The sequence below is a fragment of the Triturus cristatus genome, chromosome 5_2 (assembly GCF_964204655.1).
Source record: "Triturus cristatus chromosome 5_2, aTriCri1.1, whole genome shotgun sequence".
In the NCBI taxonomy this organism is placed as follows: Eukaryota; Metazoa; Chordata; class Amphibia; order Caudata; family Salamandridae; genus Triturus; species Triturus cristatus.
In genome coordinates this window covers 138,664,227-138,684,522 of record NC_140588.1, presented here as the reverse complement: position 1 = coordinate 138,684,522, position 20,296 = coordinate 138,664,227, and the positions used below count along the sequence as shown (strand labels likewise).

The 20,296-nt window shown below is 50.9% G+C and overlaps 1 protein-coding gene across 3 annotated transcripts in view; it reads right to left on the bottom strand.

The window, feature by feature from the left end:
- The window catches only part of ANKS6 (ankyrin repeat and sterile alpha motif domain containing 6), a 357,792-nt gene that overhangs the window by 126,483 nt on the left and 211,013 nt on the right, over window positions 1–20,296 (bottom strand). The gene's annotated exons all lie outside the window — the stretch shown is intronic.

Below are 20,296 nucleotides of genomic sequence, written 5' to 3'. Positions count from 1 at the left end.
TACCTACTTTTAACAAAAAAAGGAGGTATGGCTCTGTTATTGGCACAGTTTTCAGCATAATATGGTGTTGAACACAGGGTGTCAGTAGGGCAATCTTCTCTCAAGCTAAAAACCTCTGCCTAAAGAAGTGTTCTTTCACCCACTCTTGGTCAGATCTACATATTCCATCTAGGGTACTAAATAAATCCCACAAAGGAGTCCCTGATATACTTGAGCCATGGAATATGATGTGAGCAATCAAGGGACAAAAAATCCTTTAAAATCTTTTTACTGGGGGCGTGGCCAGGATGGCGGCGAGTTAGGACGTGCCCTCTCTCCTCTCCTCTGCCCACCGGCAAATAACATTGATTCCGGTACCGGGGGCCCATCAAAAGGCACCGACCTGAAGCTTGGAGCATCCTGAGTCGCCCGATGTTCCGATTGCTGCAGCTACCGGAGCCCCGGTGACGCTGCGCCTGGTTGCTGGCGAGGGCCGGCTCGGTGAAGGGGCGTTAGCGCACAGTGGTCTATGGCGCTGTTACGACCGGGAGGGCGAACTACCGGCGGACGATCTGAAGACACAGTGATGCTCTTGGGCGCTGTGACTGGTTTCCGGGGCCTCCTCATCGCCCGGGCCCAGGACACAGCGGATGTGGGTGCCCAGAGACATGGCACCCGCCATTTTCTAATGGGGAGTGGCGGACTCGGCGATCGTTTCTCCGGAGAGGGGTGAGTCCGGAGCGATCCCGCAGTTGGTGGCGGCTGCGGCCCGCCTGGGGTGCCCTTACCTCACAATGCAACAGCGGCTCAGAGGCCTGTAGCCGCGGGGCCCGAAGTGCTGCGCTCCTTCATTGTAGCTGCCATCCGCCTCTGTGAAGGCCGCGGCCCACCGGGGTACGTCCAGAGGAGACCACACCATCCGCACATGCCTGGGACTCGCTGTGGGGGAGGTGGGCCATCGGGGGGTACTTCGGCCTCCGGCCCGCAGCACGTGGCAGCAACCCCGTGCCCTGTGGCAGCGCCGGCCTCCCCTACTGCGGCCTGCGGGCCTGCTCTTGAGGCCCACGAGACGTGAACGAGAGCTCACCTGGGGGCAGTCGGAGGACGTGGTGCGCCCGGTGGGAAAGGGAGACTGTCCACGCGTGGTGGGAGCTGCCCCGGGGCATCCCGTCCCTCATCACGGAGATGGACACCAGAAGCCTGTGGCGGTCAGTCCTGCTCTATTCCCCGATCCCGTGGTGGTCCCTGTTGTCCGGAGCTGACGGGGGCACTTGGACCACCTTGAGCAGCAGGCAAGCTTACTGGACGGACCGCGGGGGCCCCTCAACCTCGGTTGGCCTCACTCTTTGGGACTCTTCGACTCTGCTCTTGGAGGTGGATCACTTGGGTTAGCGCGACAATTGGGCCCCAGTGGCAGCACACTACCGAGCCCTTACCGGGCCTGCCACCTTCGGCCTCACGTACTGAGGGGTCCCCGCCATGGCGGGCTACTGTTGTCCTTCGAGCCCTGATTGTCCACTCACCTTACCTTTGCATTCAGTGGCCTCATCGGCAGTCCGCTTCACTGACCTTGCCCCCCCCTGCACCTGGTCCTTCAGCACATCCTACCTGCACCTCTCGTGGACACGGGGGGCAGGGGCTGCTCTACTTATCGGGCCATCAGCCACTCCGCACCGTTGCCTCCGGCGAGCGGCAGAGTGAACACGCCTGCATCTGGCCCAGACACCACAATCCGCGAACTGGCACAGCAGAGGCCATTGGTTGACGGGGGTGGCCGGTGGGGCTGGGCCCTGGGCAGAGGGGGCCGAGACTGTGGGATCAGCCGAGCATGACATTTACCTGGGGTAGGAAGGACAAGCAAGCTCCGAAAGAGAACTCTCTCAAGGATCTTTTCGCCAGATCGCAGAGTGCGGGGCCAGGGGAGCCTGACAGGGAGGGAACGGCGGCGCAGATTGCCACCGCCACAGGAGCGCACGTGACCTGGGCTTTCCTGGAATCATTGTTCGCAACATTGTGGGACGACCTCCAGACAGTGAATCGCGATCTCACAGCGGAGATCAAAGATATCCGCAAGGATGTGGACGATATAGGGGAAAGAGTGGTGTCCCTGGAGACCAAAAGCGACATTCGAGACGCTGAACTTGCAGCCATGCAACAGGAGGTCTTGCAGATACACGACAGCAGGTGGATGTTCAATCTCACTTGGAGGACCTCGAGAACCGCTCCCGCCGGCACAACATTCGTATCAGAGGAGTGAGCACTGACGAAGAGGCGGGCGACATATTTGGTTACGTTTGAGAACTCTTCAACTATGTCTTGGGCAACCCACCAGACTTTGACCTCAAACTGGACAGGGCGCACAGAGTAGGCCCCCCCAGGGCACCGACGGCCCCCCGGCGGACATACTGGTTTGCGTCCAAGCCTATTGCACCAAGGAAGACATCCTCCGTAAAGCCGCTCGATGTAACCGATCACTTTCCATAACCAGCCGCTGGCCCTTTATCAGGACCTTGCCGCCCTTACGCTTTAAAAACGCCGGACATTCCGGGCCATCACGGAGGCTCTGCGCCAAAAAGTCCGATACTGATACAGGCGTGAATGCCTCGCTACGTTTCTCTCCACTTAGCAAGATAACATTGTAGTGGCTGAACCGAGTACCGGTGTTACCTCAACGTGCTAGTTGCTGTGATCCCAGCGATCCCGTACACACATGACTGAAGCGCAATTACGTCATCACGTTGGCGTAAACATACCTGTCCCCCGGCTGGACACTTCCTTTAAAACCTCCGCAATGAAGGACACGTTATCGTTGGAGTCCTTGGGAGGAAGCAGGCAGGTGTCCAGCGGGCGGCAGGCTCTGAGGAAGTAAGTACCCTTTGCCCACAAAGACGCACCTATGCAGCATGGGTGATGTCTCAGACCAAACGCTTAACTATTGCTAACACTTGGTAACTTTTTTAATCTATACAGAGTTTGACTACGAGTCCCGCCTCCCACCAGGACTCATGTAGTGAAGTCAATCTAAACTTCACATGAGATTGAACCAGTTATTATTTTTGCAACTTGACCCTGTGTTTTTAAAACCTGTGTTTTCCTACCGATCATGCACCAGGCCAGCCTTTGCCACTGAACTCAGTGATTTAACCCTCTATGAGTTTTGACAGTGGCAATGCCTTACTGTAAGGTTCTAAAATACGAAAATGCTGGCATATACCTGCACAAAATGGCAGAACTATATGCCGGTTCCCCTAAATTGCAGGGTCTGATGTCATTTAGCATAATGAGCACATCACATAAGGAATTAACGAATGAGTTGAGATAGGGATAGTGGCAGGTAATGTTTCGGTCCTATCGTTTCATTTTAATTTTCTAGCAATTTCTGCCGCTCTATATTTGAAGAGCACAATTGATGGCATGCACGTAAATCACTCAACGTACGATTCCAAATGGGCAAATTTTTATGTTTTGTGTGCCCTGTGAATTATGTTGTTCGTTTGTCTCTTTTGTTCCAACATATTCAAAGGCTTTCAGAAATCCTGAAGGCTACATAGAGAGCCGTGAGTTTACGCTGTCTATTACTCCACAGGTTAGGGTGCGCCTTAGCGATCGCATACCGCTGTGGTGGTCTTTTTTGATCCTGACGAATGCTTCACTGAATATACCGAGAAGCAGAAACATGTTGACCATTTGTTCCTTTGCACACTAGGATGTAACTGATCTAATAAAACCAGCCTTTACACAACCAACACACTTGCTTTTAACAGTGCCCAGTTTTCTACCATTAAAATTGTTTTGGGATTAAACTGAGGTACCTTTTAAAAATCACCTCTTTACACTACTTACGACTTGCACCCACATCACAAAAAGCTGCTCAGCTGTAATCAGGCATTGAGGCACACCGAAGACGCACTCTGCCTCTCTGGTGGGAACCCAATGATGAAGCATGTCACCAACTAGGTTGGTGAGTGAGGGTTCTTTTTAAACACAGTGAGTTGTCTTGCTAGCACTTTTACCGTGTCAGATACACTCTTTTGTTGTTTATATAATGACCTTGACAGGTCAGCACAACGCACGAGCCAGGTGGGTGCTCTTTCCCCCACAAGGCTCTCGAGACTACACGATCTAGATCTCACAGATCTATGGAGACACTGACACCCTCACTCACGGACATTCTCTTACTATTCCAACGCCCACAAAACCTATGCAAGACTAGATTATTTTCTTCGCGAGGCTACACTTTCAATCGACATACTTGCGTCATCCCCGTCTGATCACAATCCAGTGGAAATCACACTGGATCTTCCACAGTCCCGACGTTTGGCCAGACACTGGCGCTTTCGGGACACTCTCTTGCACAGACCAGCCATGGTCACCCAGATACAACGCGCAATAGAGGATTACCTCTCGCACAATGACACCCCAGACACTGCTCTCTCCACACGATGGGAAGCCCTTAAAGCGGTCATCAGGGGGGACGTCATCGCTATCTCTACCGCGGATAATGCGGACCGCAAGGCAAAGAGGAAGGAGCTTACACAGAAGGTGTGGGAACTGAAGCAGATGCACCAGCGGACCGGGGCCCCCTGCACATGGCGACAGCTAACAGCCGCTCGGACACTACTGACGGCTTTAGACTGGGATAAGGCAGAATATGCTGCAATTCGGTTACAACACTCTTTCTACACTGGCGGGGATAAATGCAGCCGTCTTCGTGAAGCTCGCTTACGCAAGGGCATCCAGGAAATCAGAGATGGCCCGGGTAAAGCGTGCTCCGATGACACGGCTATTGTTGAAACCTTCCGCAAGTTCTACATCCAACTCTACGATGACCAGCCTCTGGACGAGGCAGACCTCGATTCTTACCTAACCGATGCCCGCCTCCCCACTTTGTCACCGGACCAGGCAGCCCATATCGAAAGGGAGATTAGGCCGGAGGAAGGTATCTCCGCCATCGCCTGCCTGAAACTGGACAAATTACCTGGCCCGGATGGCTACACAGCGTCCTTTTATAAAAAATTTTGCACGTTGCTCAACCCCCTGCTTACCAGGCTCTTTAATTCTTTTGCGGTGTCGGGGACCATCCCTCCCTCCATACTGGAAGCGGCGATAGCCGTCCTCCCTAAGCCAGGGAAAGACAAATCTGAAAGCGGATCATATCGGCCTATCTCACTCCTGAACATAGATCTGAAGCTTTACACCAGCATTCTGGCAAGCAGACTCGCCCCCTATATGCAGGGGCTAGTGGACCCCGACCAAGCAGGGTTCATTTCGCAACTGCAGACAAGTAACAACACGAAACGTGTTACTCACCTCATAGAAAAAGCCTCCAGCATACTGGGGAAGTACATGCTGCTCACGATCGACGCAGAGAAGGCCTTCGGCTAAGTCCATTGGCCATATCTCAAGCAGGTACTGGCCGCATCGGCTTTGGGGAGAAAATGCGGACACATTTTTAATTGCAACCGATCCCCCATAGCGACCGTGAGAATTAATGGGTACACCTCTGCTCCCTTCCCCATTCATAGGGGAACGAGGCAGGGATGCCCCCTGTCACCCCTACTTTTCATTCTATACATGGAGTCCATGGCGCAGAGAGTCAGGGACCACACTCAGATCACAGGCATCTGCTTTGGTGGGGACACTCATACCATTAGTCTGTACGCGGACGATGTGCTGGTCACTTTAGCGAACCCTGAGAGAGCATTGGGCGCTTTTCTGAAGGAACTAGACACTTTCGCCTGAGCCTCTGGGTTCAAGGTTAATCTGACTAAATCTATAGCGATGAACCTCTCATTGCCAACCCAGGAGAAGGCTGCCCTACAGGCTCGCTATTCCCTGCGGTGGTCAGATGATACCGTCCCATATCTGGGTATATATCTGGCCCCAACCCTACAGGACATGAGACTGGCTAACTTCTCACTGCTCCACACTCACATCCGCACTGAACTCCAGAGGTGGAAACGCCACCAGATCTCCGGGCTGGAGCGTGTCGCTGCAATAAAGATGACGATCCTTCATAAAATCCTCTATTTATTTCAAACACTTCCTCTGCCACCTCCAATTGGCTGGCTTCAGAAGGTACAATCAAACCTCTCTCTTTTCATCTGGCAGGGACGTAAACCTCGACTAAAACGAGCAGTCGGCTTTCTCCCACCCCACGAAGGGGGACTCGGGATCCCGGACCTTGCGCTCTACTACAAGGCCACACAGCTTAGATACTTGGTTGAATGGAGCCGGGCCGAATCTGAAAAAAATTGGCTCTTCCAGGATTGCGCCGTTGCAGGTACCTCTCTCATGAAAATCCCCTTTCTCTTGAAAGCCCACCGCCCCCCAACCTATATGCCTCGCAGATGACGCATACAACTCTCACAGTCTGGGACCAGACGAACATACGCCACAACCTCACAACCTTCCCTTCACCACTTTCGTCGATCTTGGAAAACCCCGATTTTAGCCCCGGGACAGACTTACAATCCTTTCAATTGTGGCGGGAGGCCGGATGCCGCGCAGTAGGCCTTTTATTTGCCAAGGGCGACATCATCCCCTTTCCACAACTTTGGGCCGACTATGGCCTTCCAGAGTCGGAGCGCAAGCGCTGTCTCCAGGTACGACACTGGGCAATGCACCCCGACAACCATCCACAGGCGGCGAGGCTCCTTACACCATTCGAACGTTGGCTCATAACACGGTCATCGGACAAGAAACTGATTTCAGATCTCTATAAGATGCTCCAATCCAGATACACCCACACTTACCATGCGGGGAGGGCTCGTTGGGATCGGGAATTAGGGCGCAACCTCAATCCCGAGGAATGGGAAGGTGCATGCTACAGGGCACACCAGACAGCAACACACGTAGGTCTCACCGAAACATTCACCAAATTAGTCTATCACTGGTATTACACCCAAAAGAGACTCCACCAGGCTGACGTGACACAGAGCCCTGATTGCTGGTGGGGTTGTGGGGGGAGGGGCATGCTGGTCCACCTGCTCTGGGACTGTGAACATCTTCGGGCCTACTGGACACACATCTTGGTTGAAGTGGACAAACACCTCAATACAGAGATCCCTAGACTCCCTGCATATATCCTCCTAGGGGTGCCCAATCCTCTCACCTACCCCTTAAAGTCCAGGCAAGGGAAACAGATAGCTATAGCTCTCGGCACAGCCATCCAGAACATACTGATTCACTGGAGACCCCACGCATTCCTGCACACACGGGTTGGTACCAACGACTATGGCATGTCCTGGAATGTGAAAGATCTCTCTCACACTGGCCGGGAAAGGCTCCTCCTTCAGCGACCTATGGCAGCCATTTCTCACTCTGCTGGCACAAGATTTTCGCGAGTTGACTTGCCCGAGGTAACTGCGTCTCTTACGCTTAACAGCACCAGAACCCGCTTTGTAAACTGCACGAACACCAGGAGTGACACACTGCCTGGCCTAGCGCTCCACTACCAAACTGGACCATGGATGGGTGGGGTGTGGCTACGCTTTCTCTTTTCCCTTTCCTTTCAATCTTCGGGTGGGGGGTGGGAGGGTATGTTAATTGTTTAGATATTATTATGTTGCTTTATTTCCTAGCTGGGTCCTGCGCGACCCTTCTAAGGTGCACTTACTTTCTGCAGCTCTTAATAAAAATAATTAAACCATAAAATCTTCTTACTTAGTTTAATCCAAGGCCTTAACCATAAGTCCAACCTGAGAGAAAGCGGGCACAAGGCCGTGACATCAGTGATGTAACCCACCCAGTTATTCATGGACATAGAGAGAATGTAGGGGCACTTTGTGGGATACACAAGAGACATCTCAGAAAATAATTTTCCACTGTCTGCAACTCAACCTGTTTTTTGTTTTTTTGGATAATCTGTTTATTAATATTAGGGCAGATAAAACACCACAATTACTACAATTTGCGAAGTTGCACCTACTTGTTTGACGCATAATCCATTTACAGACGCACATCATGAATACAATGAGTACAGTAAACATGAAATGTAGTGATACAAGCCATTTGATGTCACCATCACCCCCTTCCATCGGAATCGTCATCGGACTCTGTCTGAGGTGGAGTACAAATCAACTCAACCTGTTTAACGTATACCCAAATCTCGCTCCGATAGACAACTTCAGAGATACATTTGGCGCTGTAAATCTGCAACAGAGCCCCAGTAGGTCCACTGTTCAACCTTGAGGCAAAGTTAAAAACAGCAGCATTTGCCCAAACGAAATCTTCCTTCTTCCTACTAATAGGGGGATGCCAACTCATTGCAGAATCAAACAGCAAGCGCAAGTATGAAAACAACTTTGGCAGGGCACAACACAAGCCCAAGTATGAAAACAACTTTGGCAGGGCACAAAACCTAAGGGTAAACCTGGTCGATTTTGTATGGCGAGGGCCAACAACCATCGCAAAGGATTTTTTCTCGTTAACTGATAGGTCCAGTCCCTCCATAAAATTAACAAAGGAGTTCAACAGAGATAGCAAGTTTCTAACAGTTTTGACCATGAGAACCATGTCATCCGCTTATAATAACACTGGCAACGGACAATCTGCTTTTGTGACAACCAGGGCCTGCTCCAATTTATTAATGTACACATTAAACAGAAAAGGGGCCAAAATACAACCCTGTCATATTTCTCTTTTAATGTAGAAACAACGCATACACATTAGATCTTTAGAGTAGCGTACCAAAGCCATAGTGTCCCTGTGAAGATCTCCTAAAAATAGGATGATGTCTTGATCCAACCCCACGGACAAGATAATCTGCCAACGTTTGTTCGATTGACCCGGTCGAACACAGCTGTAAGGTCCATGATTGTTAAAAGATGGAACCAGGAAGTGCGACAGTGTACCAAACACAGGTTCAAACACTGATCCACTGTTAACCTACCTGAGCGAAATATAAATGAGGTGTGCAGTTACTTGTGAAAGAAGACTGAGGTAGATGGTTCCAGGAAGAGGAATATGCTCCAATAGGAGCACGGGTCCTCATACACCTGAACGGGTGTCATGCTTCTTCATTGGGCTAGCTCCTCGTCAGGCTGGCCCCCACAACCTTGACTGCTGAATCGAGCAAGAAAATGGGCCTATAAAAATGTCCCCCTTTTTAGGTCTCACCTGAGCCAGCGCGCATGCGCTGCTCTGCGAGACATTTAGAAGGACTTTAAACTTTGGAACACACGCACGTGCGTGTGCTTTTGTGTTCTTCACCCGCTATTGGCCTTTGCATGCCTCTTTCTAAGAAAGACAGCACGCAATTGGCCAAAGGAGGGTGCATGTCCCGCCTTCTCTCTGCTCTGGCCTAGGCTCCACGGGAGCGAGCGCGGCTTTCCTCCCTCATCATGGGTCATTAAGCACAGCGTGCACTATCAGTTTCAAACGCGGTCGCTTTCACTTTCGCGTACCGCGCTTGTTTTATTTATTTACGAGAGCGCCGTAATGCCTTTCTGCACAGAACACCCCTCCCGCCTCCTAAACATCAACTAGAGCAATGCTGTGGCTTGTTTCTTTTCTTTGTGAGGCACTCTCACTGCAGGCCCGACGTATTTTTTTTTTATTAATGGAGCATTGCACTTTAATGCACTTTAAATTTTAAATGCAGTATTGGGATGTACAGAGCCCTCATTGCTGTGCGTGCGCTAAATGAACGGATATTTGTTTGTTGTGTAGTGTGCAGTACTGGGCTGTACAGAGCCCTCATTGCTGTGCTTGCGCTACATGAACGGATATAATAGGCTCTTGCTCTACAAGGTCTGCTGGCTGTTTGTTTTGCAAATTCATACAGCGCAAACTGAACTCAAGAGTAGTAGAGACCTTTACAAGACACCCAGTTAAATTACACAAGAGCACATTCACACAGGAACACAATGCCTTTTAGAAGGCATGGGAGAATAACTAATTTGCCTAGAATCACACATTAGTAAGCCAACGCAGTGACTCGAACAACACCAGCTTCTGCACGCGATTATCATGTGTGATTAAATAATTATTAGCACGCGATCATCATGCGTGATTAATCAATTAATCTCCCCATGGTCCCCCTGTTTACTAAAAACGGGGTGCTAAAGAACATTCACATGCACAGTAAGAAGGGACTACCCCATTCAATCTGTTTTGTGTTCTATCTACTCGCCGTTTTTTGTATCTAATATTCGGCCTCTTTCTGCTCTCCCATGTGCCCCCTTAGAGATCCTCCTCTCCATCCGCATTCTGCCAGCACCCTCCTACCCAATAGTCGTCCACCACCACGTCCAACACCACCACCACGTCCATCACCACCACCATGTCCACCATCACGTCCACTACCATGTCCACCACCACAACCATATCCACCACCAAGTCCATCACGTCCACCACCACAACGTCAACCACCACAACTTCCACCACCACCACGTCCACCACCACCACGTCCACCACCAACACGTCCACCACCACCACGTCCATCACCACCACCATGTCCACCATCACGTCCACTACCATGTCCACCACCACAACCATATCCACCACCAAGTCCATCACGTCCACCACCACAACGTCAACCACCACAACTTCCACCACCACCACGTCCACCACCACCACGTCCACCACCAACACGTCCACCACCAACACGTCCACCACCAACACGTCCACCACCAACACGTCCACCACCACCACGTCCACCACCACCACGTCCACCACCACCACGTCCACCACCACCACATCCTCCACTACGTCCACCACCACCACATCCACCACGTCCACCACCACCTCTACCACCACCACATCTACCACCACCACATCCACCACCACCACCACCACCACCACCACATCCACTACCACCCCCACGTCCACCACCACCACCACCATGTCCACCACCTCCACCATCACGTCCACCACCACCACTATGTCCACCACCACCACCACCACGTCCACCACCACCACCACCACATCCACCACCACCACGTCCACCACCACCACCACATCCACCACCATGTCGTTTACCACCACATCTGAAGAGGCCCCCAGAATACCACAAGGGATACTCCTATTAGACGTGCAAGTAACAAACTCCTTGTCACTGCCGGAATACAAAGACTTATAAAAATTCTCAGGAATTACCAGGGACGACTTGAGCCTCCTACACCCTTGTTTATAGCCTTGGTAACTCCTTTAAAACCTACCCTTTGATCTTAAACCAGTAGAGACCAATAGATTGAGACACACACCGAGTTGTGATCACTGAAAGGGCTCATCGGTATCCAAAGTCCGAGATATAAGGAAAAAGGTGCAGAAATAAAAAAGTCTATTAAAGACTCGCACCCTCTCCTGTAAATGTAGGGTTGATATCTCTTGGGAGCGGGCCATCTTAACCAATGAGAAAAGTAAGTTAAACTCATTTAACAAGGCAATTAAGCTTGTACCCTGTTGACAATGTTCCAAATACATACCAGGCATAAGCAAACAACCGGAGGAGTGATCCTCGTATGCAGTTGGATCACCACACAAATGAACATTAAAATCACCTGCAACCATAATATTCGTCATAGACGTTTTAGGGTCTTAAGAGTTTCTTAAGAATGAACCCAAAATGTGAATGTTACAAACCTCTTGAGAGGAAGAATGAGCATTATAAAAGTTCATCAATAACAACTTGCTTGGGCCAACAGTAGAAAATAATGAACCAATTACTTACCTTCAGTAACAATGTATCTGTAAGAGACATATTAGTTATAGATTCCTTACCTTAGAATTACCCCCAGGGTTAGAATGGAATTTTTTCTCAGCAGTACCCCTGCATGCTGGTAGGTGGCGTTAGTCGACTCCGCATCCGTCGATCGTGGTCGCCGTGATGATGTCCCAGTGCCCACTTAGACGCTGTCCCTGAGAGCTGACATCAGTTCTGACACGACTTTTCACGCCAGAAGCGCAGAGCCATATAAGACTCTGACCACTAGTGCACCACACTAGGGCCCTGCAAGGGAGTCCCTATCCCTAGAAGTCAGTTTGCATAGTGGGGAGGCTGGGTGGGGCAGTAAGGAATCTATAATTAATATATGTCTCTTACAGATACATCGTTACCTTAGGTAAGTACCTTGTTCATCTGAAAGAGACTATTAGTTATAGATTCCTTACCTTAGAATAGATATCCCAGGAATACCAACCCCGGAGGAGGGACTTCGAACTAATTTCACACCAGAAAGTCCTGGAGGACAGAACGAGCAAAGTAGACGTCCCTCCGGACTTGGCTGTCCAGGCATTAATGTCTGGTGAACGTGTGCACAGAAGCCCACGTGGCCACCTGGCAGATGTCAATGAGTGGGACTCCATGCGACAAAGCAGTAGTTTTAGCCAAAGCGTCACAAATCTTAATACAAAGGATGACCAATCGAGAGAAGGTACACTTTTGCACAGCCCGACTTTTCTTAACACCCACATAGCCAACAAAGAGTTGATCGTCCACCCGGGAATCCTTCGTGCAGTCAAGGTAGAAGGACAGCGTACGTTTCGGGTCCAGGCGGTGGAGTCTCTCCTCCTCCTTGGAAGGGTGCGGGGAGAGGAAAAAGGTGGGCAGAGGGATAGTCTGTCCGATGTGAAAGGGAGTGACAATTTTAGGCAGGAACGAGGGCCTCGTCTACAGCACCATTTTGTCTGGATGTACCGAGAAGAAAGGGAGCTTAGAGGAAAGAGCATGAAGCTCACTCACTCTGCGAGCAGAGGTGATGGCAACAAGAAAATCCCACTGAGGTATTATGAAAGGAGATGGAGGAAAAAGATGAATAATGCCTCTGAAGAATCTACTTCTGGTAGCCGAAGAAAAGCAACAATTGTTGCCAGATAGCCTTTAAGAGTGGCCAGGGCAGAGCCCTGCTGGGCCAAAGAAAGAAGGAACAAAAGAACCTCAGAAGGAGGGGCAGTGAGGGGATCCACAGCCTTTACTGTGCACCATACCACAAACTTATTGCATCAACAGGCATATATTGTTTTAGTGGAGGGACGCTTGGCTGTCAAGATGACATTACAGACTTCGGGAGGGAGGCCAAAAGCGGTCAACTGTCGCTGCTCAATCTCCACGCAAGGAGGTGGAGGCTGGACAGGTTCGGGTGGAGGACCGTCCCCTGCTGCTGTGACAGAAGATCCTCCTAAAGGGGCAGTCTGATCGGAGGATCGATAGCCATGCTCAGGAGCTCGGGGGGTACCATACTCTTCGTGCCCAGTCCGGTGCCACAAGAATGACTTGGGCCGGGTCGCGCTTGATCTTCTTCAGCACTCGGGGAAGAAGTGGTACAGGAGGAAAGGCGTACAGGAGGCCGCCGAGCGAGTGCAGCCTAGGAAACTCTAACGCGCAGAACTGTGGACATTCCACGTTCTCTTCGGTGGTGAACAGATCTCCCCACTGCTGAAAGAGACCTTGCACCACCTCTGAGTGAAGACGCCAATTTTAATCCACGAGGCACAGACAGCTGAGTATGTCCGCCCTGGCTTTCAGAGAACCTGCCAGGTGTTGAACCACCAGGGTCATGCCCTGATGTTCCAGCCATGTCCAAAGGCGACAAGCATCTTGACAGACGGTCCACGACCCCACCACGCCCTGGTATTGCAGTACCACATGGCGGTGGTGTTGTCTATGAACACCTGCACTATCTTCCCCTTGAGGGAGGGAAGGAATGCCTTCGGTGCCAAGCGAATCGCCCAAAGCTCCAACAGGTTGATATGGAGCCCAGATTCAGCCGGAGACCAGACTCCTCTGATCTCTGCTACTCCCAGGAGTGATGCATCGGTCACACTGTGAGGTCTGGTTGGGGTAGGGAGAGAGATCTGCCTCTGACCAAATCCTGGCTCTTTAACCACCACTGCAGTTGATGCACAGTTTCCTCCGAGATCTAGACGTAGTCGCAGAAATCCCCCTGATGCTGTGCCCACTGGAACTTCAGGTCCCACTGCAGAGCCCTCATATGCCATCTGGCATGATCTACCAGCAAGATGCAGGAGGCCATGAGGCCTAGCAGCCTCAGGGTCATTCTCACCAAAATCCGGGCTAGAGACTGAAACACTGCTTTCATAGCCTGAATATCCCAGACTCGCTGCCCGGGAGAATAGGCCCGAAACGGCACTGAGTCCAGAACAGCTCAGATGAAAACGAGTGACTGAGAGGGAGTCAGGTGTGACTTTGGCATGTTGATAGTTAACCCCAGCGAATGCAGGAGGTCTGTCGTAGTCTGGAGGTGGGAGACGACAGCCTGGGCGAGCCCGCTTTCAACAGCCAGTCATCGAGATAGGGGAAGGCCGGAACCCCTGATCTACGCAGATGAGCTGCGACCACAGCCATCACTTTCGTGAACACCTGATGGGCACTGGTAAGGGCGAAGGAGAGCACGGTGAACTGAAAATGCTCGTGGCCTACTGTGAACCGTAAGTAACGTCTGTGGGCTGGCAGGACGGGGATGTGAAAGTAGGCGTCCTGCAAGTCCAACGCCACCATCCAGTCTCCAGGGTCGAGGGCAGATAGGACCTGAGCATGGTTCCGGAGGAAGCGGTGGAGGGCCCTGAGGTCTAAGATAGGACAAAGGCCTTCGTCTTTCTTGGGCACCAGAAAGTAGCGAGAATAGCAACCATGACCTACTTCTGGCGTAGGAACCCTCTCAATTGCTCACTTGGCCAAGAGAGCTGAGACTTTCTGGGAGAGAAGTGCCAAATGATCCTCTAACATGCAATCGAAAGACGGTGGCATGGAGGGAGGGGTATCGTCGAAGGGGAGGGAGTAGCCCCTTTGGACTAGCTGCAACTGTCTGATGTGATGGATTGCCAGTGGGGGAGGTGATGGCAAATCCCGCCACCCACTGGCTGCTGATGGGCCTGAAGGGTCAGACTAGGAGGGTTTGGAGGCTGATGCAGGGGGGGGGGGGCGGTGGGGGGGGTGGGAGGGTGGACTGGCCCGCCCTCTGGTTCCCAGACCTGCGTCGCTGGGTCCCACGTCCGTGGCCATGCAGAGGCTGGGCGGCTTGGTGGACCGGTAGCTGGACTGGGTCGGATTTGGTGGGGTGCCCCTTCAGTAGCTACGAAAGGGGCAAAAAGCAGACTGTGGTGGATGGGAGGACGCAGCGAGGCCTAAGGATCTAGCCATAGCCCGAGAATCCTTATCTGCCTTGTCACCAAAAAGGTGACGGCCATCGAAGGGCATGACCAGCAGACTGACTGAACATTCCCCGAAAAACTAGACGTCCTAAACCAGGTGCAGCGCCGAAGGGCTACTGACGTGGCAATCGTTCTGCCCAGAGAGTCGGCAATATTCAATCCACAGCGAATTGTGAATTTTGCTGCATCTCTCCCATCTGCCACGGTTTGGGAGAGGACAATCTGGGCCTCCTCTGGGCATTGAGGCAGCAATTGCGCAACTGTATACCAGATGGTATGGGAGTATTGGCCCAAGAGGCAGGCGGTATTCACAGACCACAGTGCCAAGCTGGGGGAAGAGAACATGCGTTTCTCAAGATGATTCAGCTTCTTGCATTCCCTGTGCGTGGGTGCGGAAGGGAATGCGCCCATGGAAGAAGATACTTGGACCACCAAGCTCTCGGGGGAAGGATGTTGGGTGAGGAAAATGGGATCACCCGGAGCCAGGCGGTGGCAGCGGGCAATCGTCCTTCCACAGTAGCCTCTGTGCTGGGCTTGGACCAAGTGCCCAGAAGGATGTCCGTAAGGGCTTCATTGAAGGGCAGGAGGGGTTCAGAGGAAGTTGCCGCTGGTTGAAGTACTTCTGTCAGGAGGTTAGTCCGGACAGCCATTGTAGGGAGCTACAGGTCCAAGCCCTCAGCTGCTCTATGCACCACCACTGCATAGGACACTCACTCCTCCGTAGCCATGGTAGGGGAAGAAAGCATGCAATGGTCTGGGGAGGTGTCCAGACCACTGGCGTCACCCAATTCCTCTCTCCAGTCCGGTTCTTCCAGTTGGTCTGTCAAATGGTCCAGCGACCCCTCCCAGTCCTCTTCACCATCCTCAGGGTGATAGGGAACACCTGGATGAAAAAGGGAACAAAAGTATCCTCCAGCAAAGGAACATCTCGGGGATGAGGATGGGGCGTCACCGGCCAGGGGCACGGCCGATGCCGGGATCGGCGCCGGGGAAAGACCAGTAAGGTCGACCGGCATCAATCTGGAACCAGGCCTGGTTCCACGGGGCCCCTCCGGTGTCGTGGACGCCGGCTTCAAAGGCCGAGGGCCCCCAACTGGCTCTGTGGGGCCCAAAGGTGCACCAGCGGAGTCGGGCTGCCCAAACACATGGTGGAGGGCTTGGTAGAACATACGAAGCTGGGCAGAGGACGCTCCAGCTCGTGGAAACGGGGGGAGGCGCGGATGCATCCCTGAGTCAAGCGCCAGAGGTGGAGCCTTAGAGCGGCGACGCTCCGGATTCCGCATCGCATCAGCCAACTGACGGGGAGAAGGAGAAGAGCAACGGTGCTTCTTCGCCTTCTTCTTGTGCTTCGACTTACCCGAGGAGTGAAAAGACTTAGATGAGGTGTGGTGGCTCAGCGACCGGTCTCGAGACCTTCCCCCCGAGCGACACCGGGAGCGACGGCGAGATGACTGCCCAGCTTACAAAAGCTTTCGAAACCACTTCCGCAAAGACTTCCGATTCATGGCACGACAGTCGGAGCACGACTTTGGGTTATGGTCGCACTCCAGGCACCAGAGGCACATGAGGTGTGGATCCGTCACGGACATCAGCTTGTGACAGGAGTCGCAAGGCTTGAAGCCGGTCCGACGATGGGCCATCCCTCACGCACCATGAGTCGAAGACTCGAAAAAAGACATTGACAAAAGTCAAAAAAGGGTTAGTCAGAAAGTAACTAAGGGGCAAGCTCCAAACGGATCTGCGCTAGTCTGGCATGGAAAAAGAACTGACATCAGCGCACAGGAGCGGCGTCTAAGTAGGCACTGCCATGTCATCCTGGCGACCACAACGCCAACGACGGAGACTGAGTTGACCAACGCCACTTACCAATGCGCAGGGGTAATGTTGAGAAAAAATTCTCTGGATCCAGTCTGACGCCTGATGGTAATTCTAAGGTAAATAATCTATAACTAATAGTCTCTTTCAGATAAAGCCTGCAAGGTGGAAGCTCCTGCAGATAACACATCAATACTCCCTTTATTTGCCAGAGAAACAAAGATAATCAACCCCCCTTCTGTCTGCCAGCCCGTGATTAGGTCACAGGAAGTAATAAGGTCTTTTAGCCCTCTAGAAAATAACAATTTGCAATTGCCCAAGTCTCCTGAAGACAGATCACTGCAAACTCTCTAATGAAGGCCAGCCACTCTGGATCATTAAACTTGCCCGTGAGACCAGCAATGTTCAAGCTCATAAATCTGCACTCCTTGTTGTTAAATTCCGATGGGGCATCAATGCACCCATCACAGCCCACACCGATTGAACGTCCCCGGCCAGTCAATCATGGCTGTCCAAAGAGGACAGGGGTGCAAATCTGTTTGAGAGATCATCTTGGGGAAAGTTGTATACTGGCCAGCCTGAGTCGAGACTTGATGTCTCAACCCTTGCCAATGGTCGAGCTGTAAAGGCACAGTCCTGTGATCTATAAAGGAAACTCAAGGGGAGGGCTAAGATGGAAATTGAGGGGCCACTGGAAGGGGGAACCTGAGAGATGCTAGAATCCTCCACGCCACATGTGGCCTATTAAAGTTTATAATTATACAATCCCCTACAAGGGTTTTCTCAGCTTTACCTAGCCAGTTTCCCAGACGTACCATATTGGCGTAACCTCTAACATGGTTCCCCAAAGTTGTATTCGAGCCTAACAAGGAATATGCTACTTACCAGTATGCATCTGTTCTTGGCATGTAGAGCTGCAGATCCACACACTAGCATAGTAGATCGCCATCTGGTGTTGGGCTCGGATGCTTGCACGTTGTTGTTGTCTTGGAAGAAGTCTTTGTGGTCACGAGATAGGCGACTCCTCCCTTGGACGATAGTGCGCATGGGCATCAACTCCATCGTTCGATTGTTTTTTGCCAGGATGGGAAATGATGGAGTTAGTAGAAGAGAGAGAAAGAGATGTCCATGTGTGATATCTAAGTAAGATAATGCTGGAACAGATACAGGTCCCGGGGAGGTGGGTGGGCGTGTGTGGATCTGCAGCTCTACATGCCAAGAACAGATGCATACTGGTAAGTAGCATATTCCGTTCGAGGCATATGAGCTGCAGATCACACACTAGCATAGACTATATAGCAGTATCTCCCCTAGCGGTGGTCACCTGTATCGGTTGCAGCAGTTTGAAATAAATTTTTAAGGACAGCTTGGCCCGCAGAAGCTTGCTCCTTTGCTTGCACGTCAACATAATAGTGTTTAGTGAAGGTGTGTGTTGTAGACCATGTGGCTGCCTTACAAATGTCTTCTAAGGGAATGTTCCCTAAGAATGCCATGGAAGCCCCTATTTTGCGTGTGGAATGCGCTCTAGGGGGAACTGTTAGTGTGCGTTTAGCTTTCTGGTAGCATATTTGGATACATTTAACTATCCACCTAGCAATCCCAGATTTGGAGATGGGTTTGCCCTTATGTGGTGGAGAGAAAGCTACAAACAATTGATTTGTTTTGCGGAATGATTTGGTTCTGTCAATGTAGTAAAGGAGGGCTCTTTTAACATCTAAGGTATGAAGAGCTCTTTCCGCTACAGAGTCTGGGTTTGGAAAGAACACTGGTAACTCTATTGATTGGTTAAGATGAAAAGGAGATATGACCTTTGGAAGGAATTTTGGATTTGTTTTAAGAACCACTTTGTTACGGTGTAATTGTAAGAATGGTTCTTGTATGGTTAAAGCCTGGTTTCACTTACCCTTCTGAGGGATGTGATTGCGATAAGGAAAGCTACTTTCCATGTGAGGAATTGTAGTTCGCATTTATGCAGAGGTTCAAATGGGGGGCCCATGAGCCTAGTAAGAACAATGTTTAGATTTCACACTGGAGAGGGTGGTAATCTGGGAGGAATAATTATTTTAAGTCCTTCCATGAAGGCTTTGATTGCAGGGACTCTAAAGAGTGACAAGTGCTGTCGGTTTTGTAAGTAAGCTGCTAATGCTGCTAGGTGAAGACGTATGGATGAGTATGCTAAATTACATCTTTGCAAGTGTAGTAAGTAGCAAATGATGTTTTGGATGGATGCATCCAGTGGGTGTATATTATTGTTAGTGCAGTAAGTGGCAAATCTTTTCCATTTTGCAGCGTAGCAAGCTCTAGTAGTAGGTCATCTGGCTTCTTTTATAATGTTCATGCAGTCTGGTGGCAGGTTAAGGTAACCAAACTATTTAAACAAAAGCACAGGTGCACCACACAATGATATAACTGAAGAACAATTATAAAGTCCATTTCCAGCATAACTATTCTTCCAAATTTTCTTTTTATTCCAAAATCATTGGCTTTTTAAAACAAAGTCATGAGCATCACTGTTCACAACGACACAGCCTGTTCTTCAGTGATATCATTGTGTGGTGCACCTGTGCTTTTGTTTAAATTGTAAGGTCTTCATTAGGACTTGCATTGTGACAGTGGGTGCGAACCAGTGTGCACACTAACCCCTGCGAGCACAGAGGGGTTAAAATAGTAGAGGGATAGTAGCTCAGGTGCTGTCAAATAGAGGGTTCCACTGTCAGGTTCGTTCTTTGATTACGTAAGGTAACCGAACTCTAGGACTTCGGGAGCCAGATTGCCAGATTCAGTTGACCTGGATCTGGATGTCTGATCTCTCCATGGTTCTGGGTTTTTAAGGACGGGGAGAGATGCAGTTTTTGGTGCGGAACTAGAGTGAGTTCCAGTAGTGTTGTGAACCATGGCTGGCGTGCCCATGTGGGAGCTACTAGGATCAGTTTGAGAAACTTCTGCCTGAGCTTGCGTACTACTAGTGGAATGAGTGGGAGAGGCGGAAAAGCGTACGCAAATCTGCCTGACCAGTTCATCCATATTGCATTGCCCTGTGACTCCGGGTGGGGAAACCTGGCAGCGAAGGTTGGGCATTTTGCGTTTTCGTGTGTGGCGAACAGATCTATGTTTGGTTTGCCCCATTTTTGAAAAAAGGGCAGTAGAACTTGGGGATGTAGTTCCCATTCGTGGATCTGTTGTGTCTGTCAACTTAACAGATCAGCAATCTGATTGTGAACTCCTGGAAGGTGTTCTGCAAGTAGGTATATGTTCTGAGGAATGGCCCATCTCCAAATGTTCTGTGCGAGCTGGGCTAGCTGCAGAGAATGTGTGCCTCCTTGTTTTTGTATGTAATACATGGCTGTCATGTTGTCCGTCCGGATGAGGACAGCCTTGTTCTGTACAT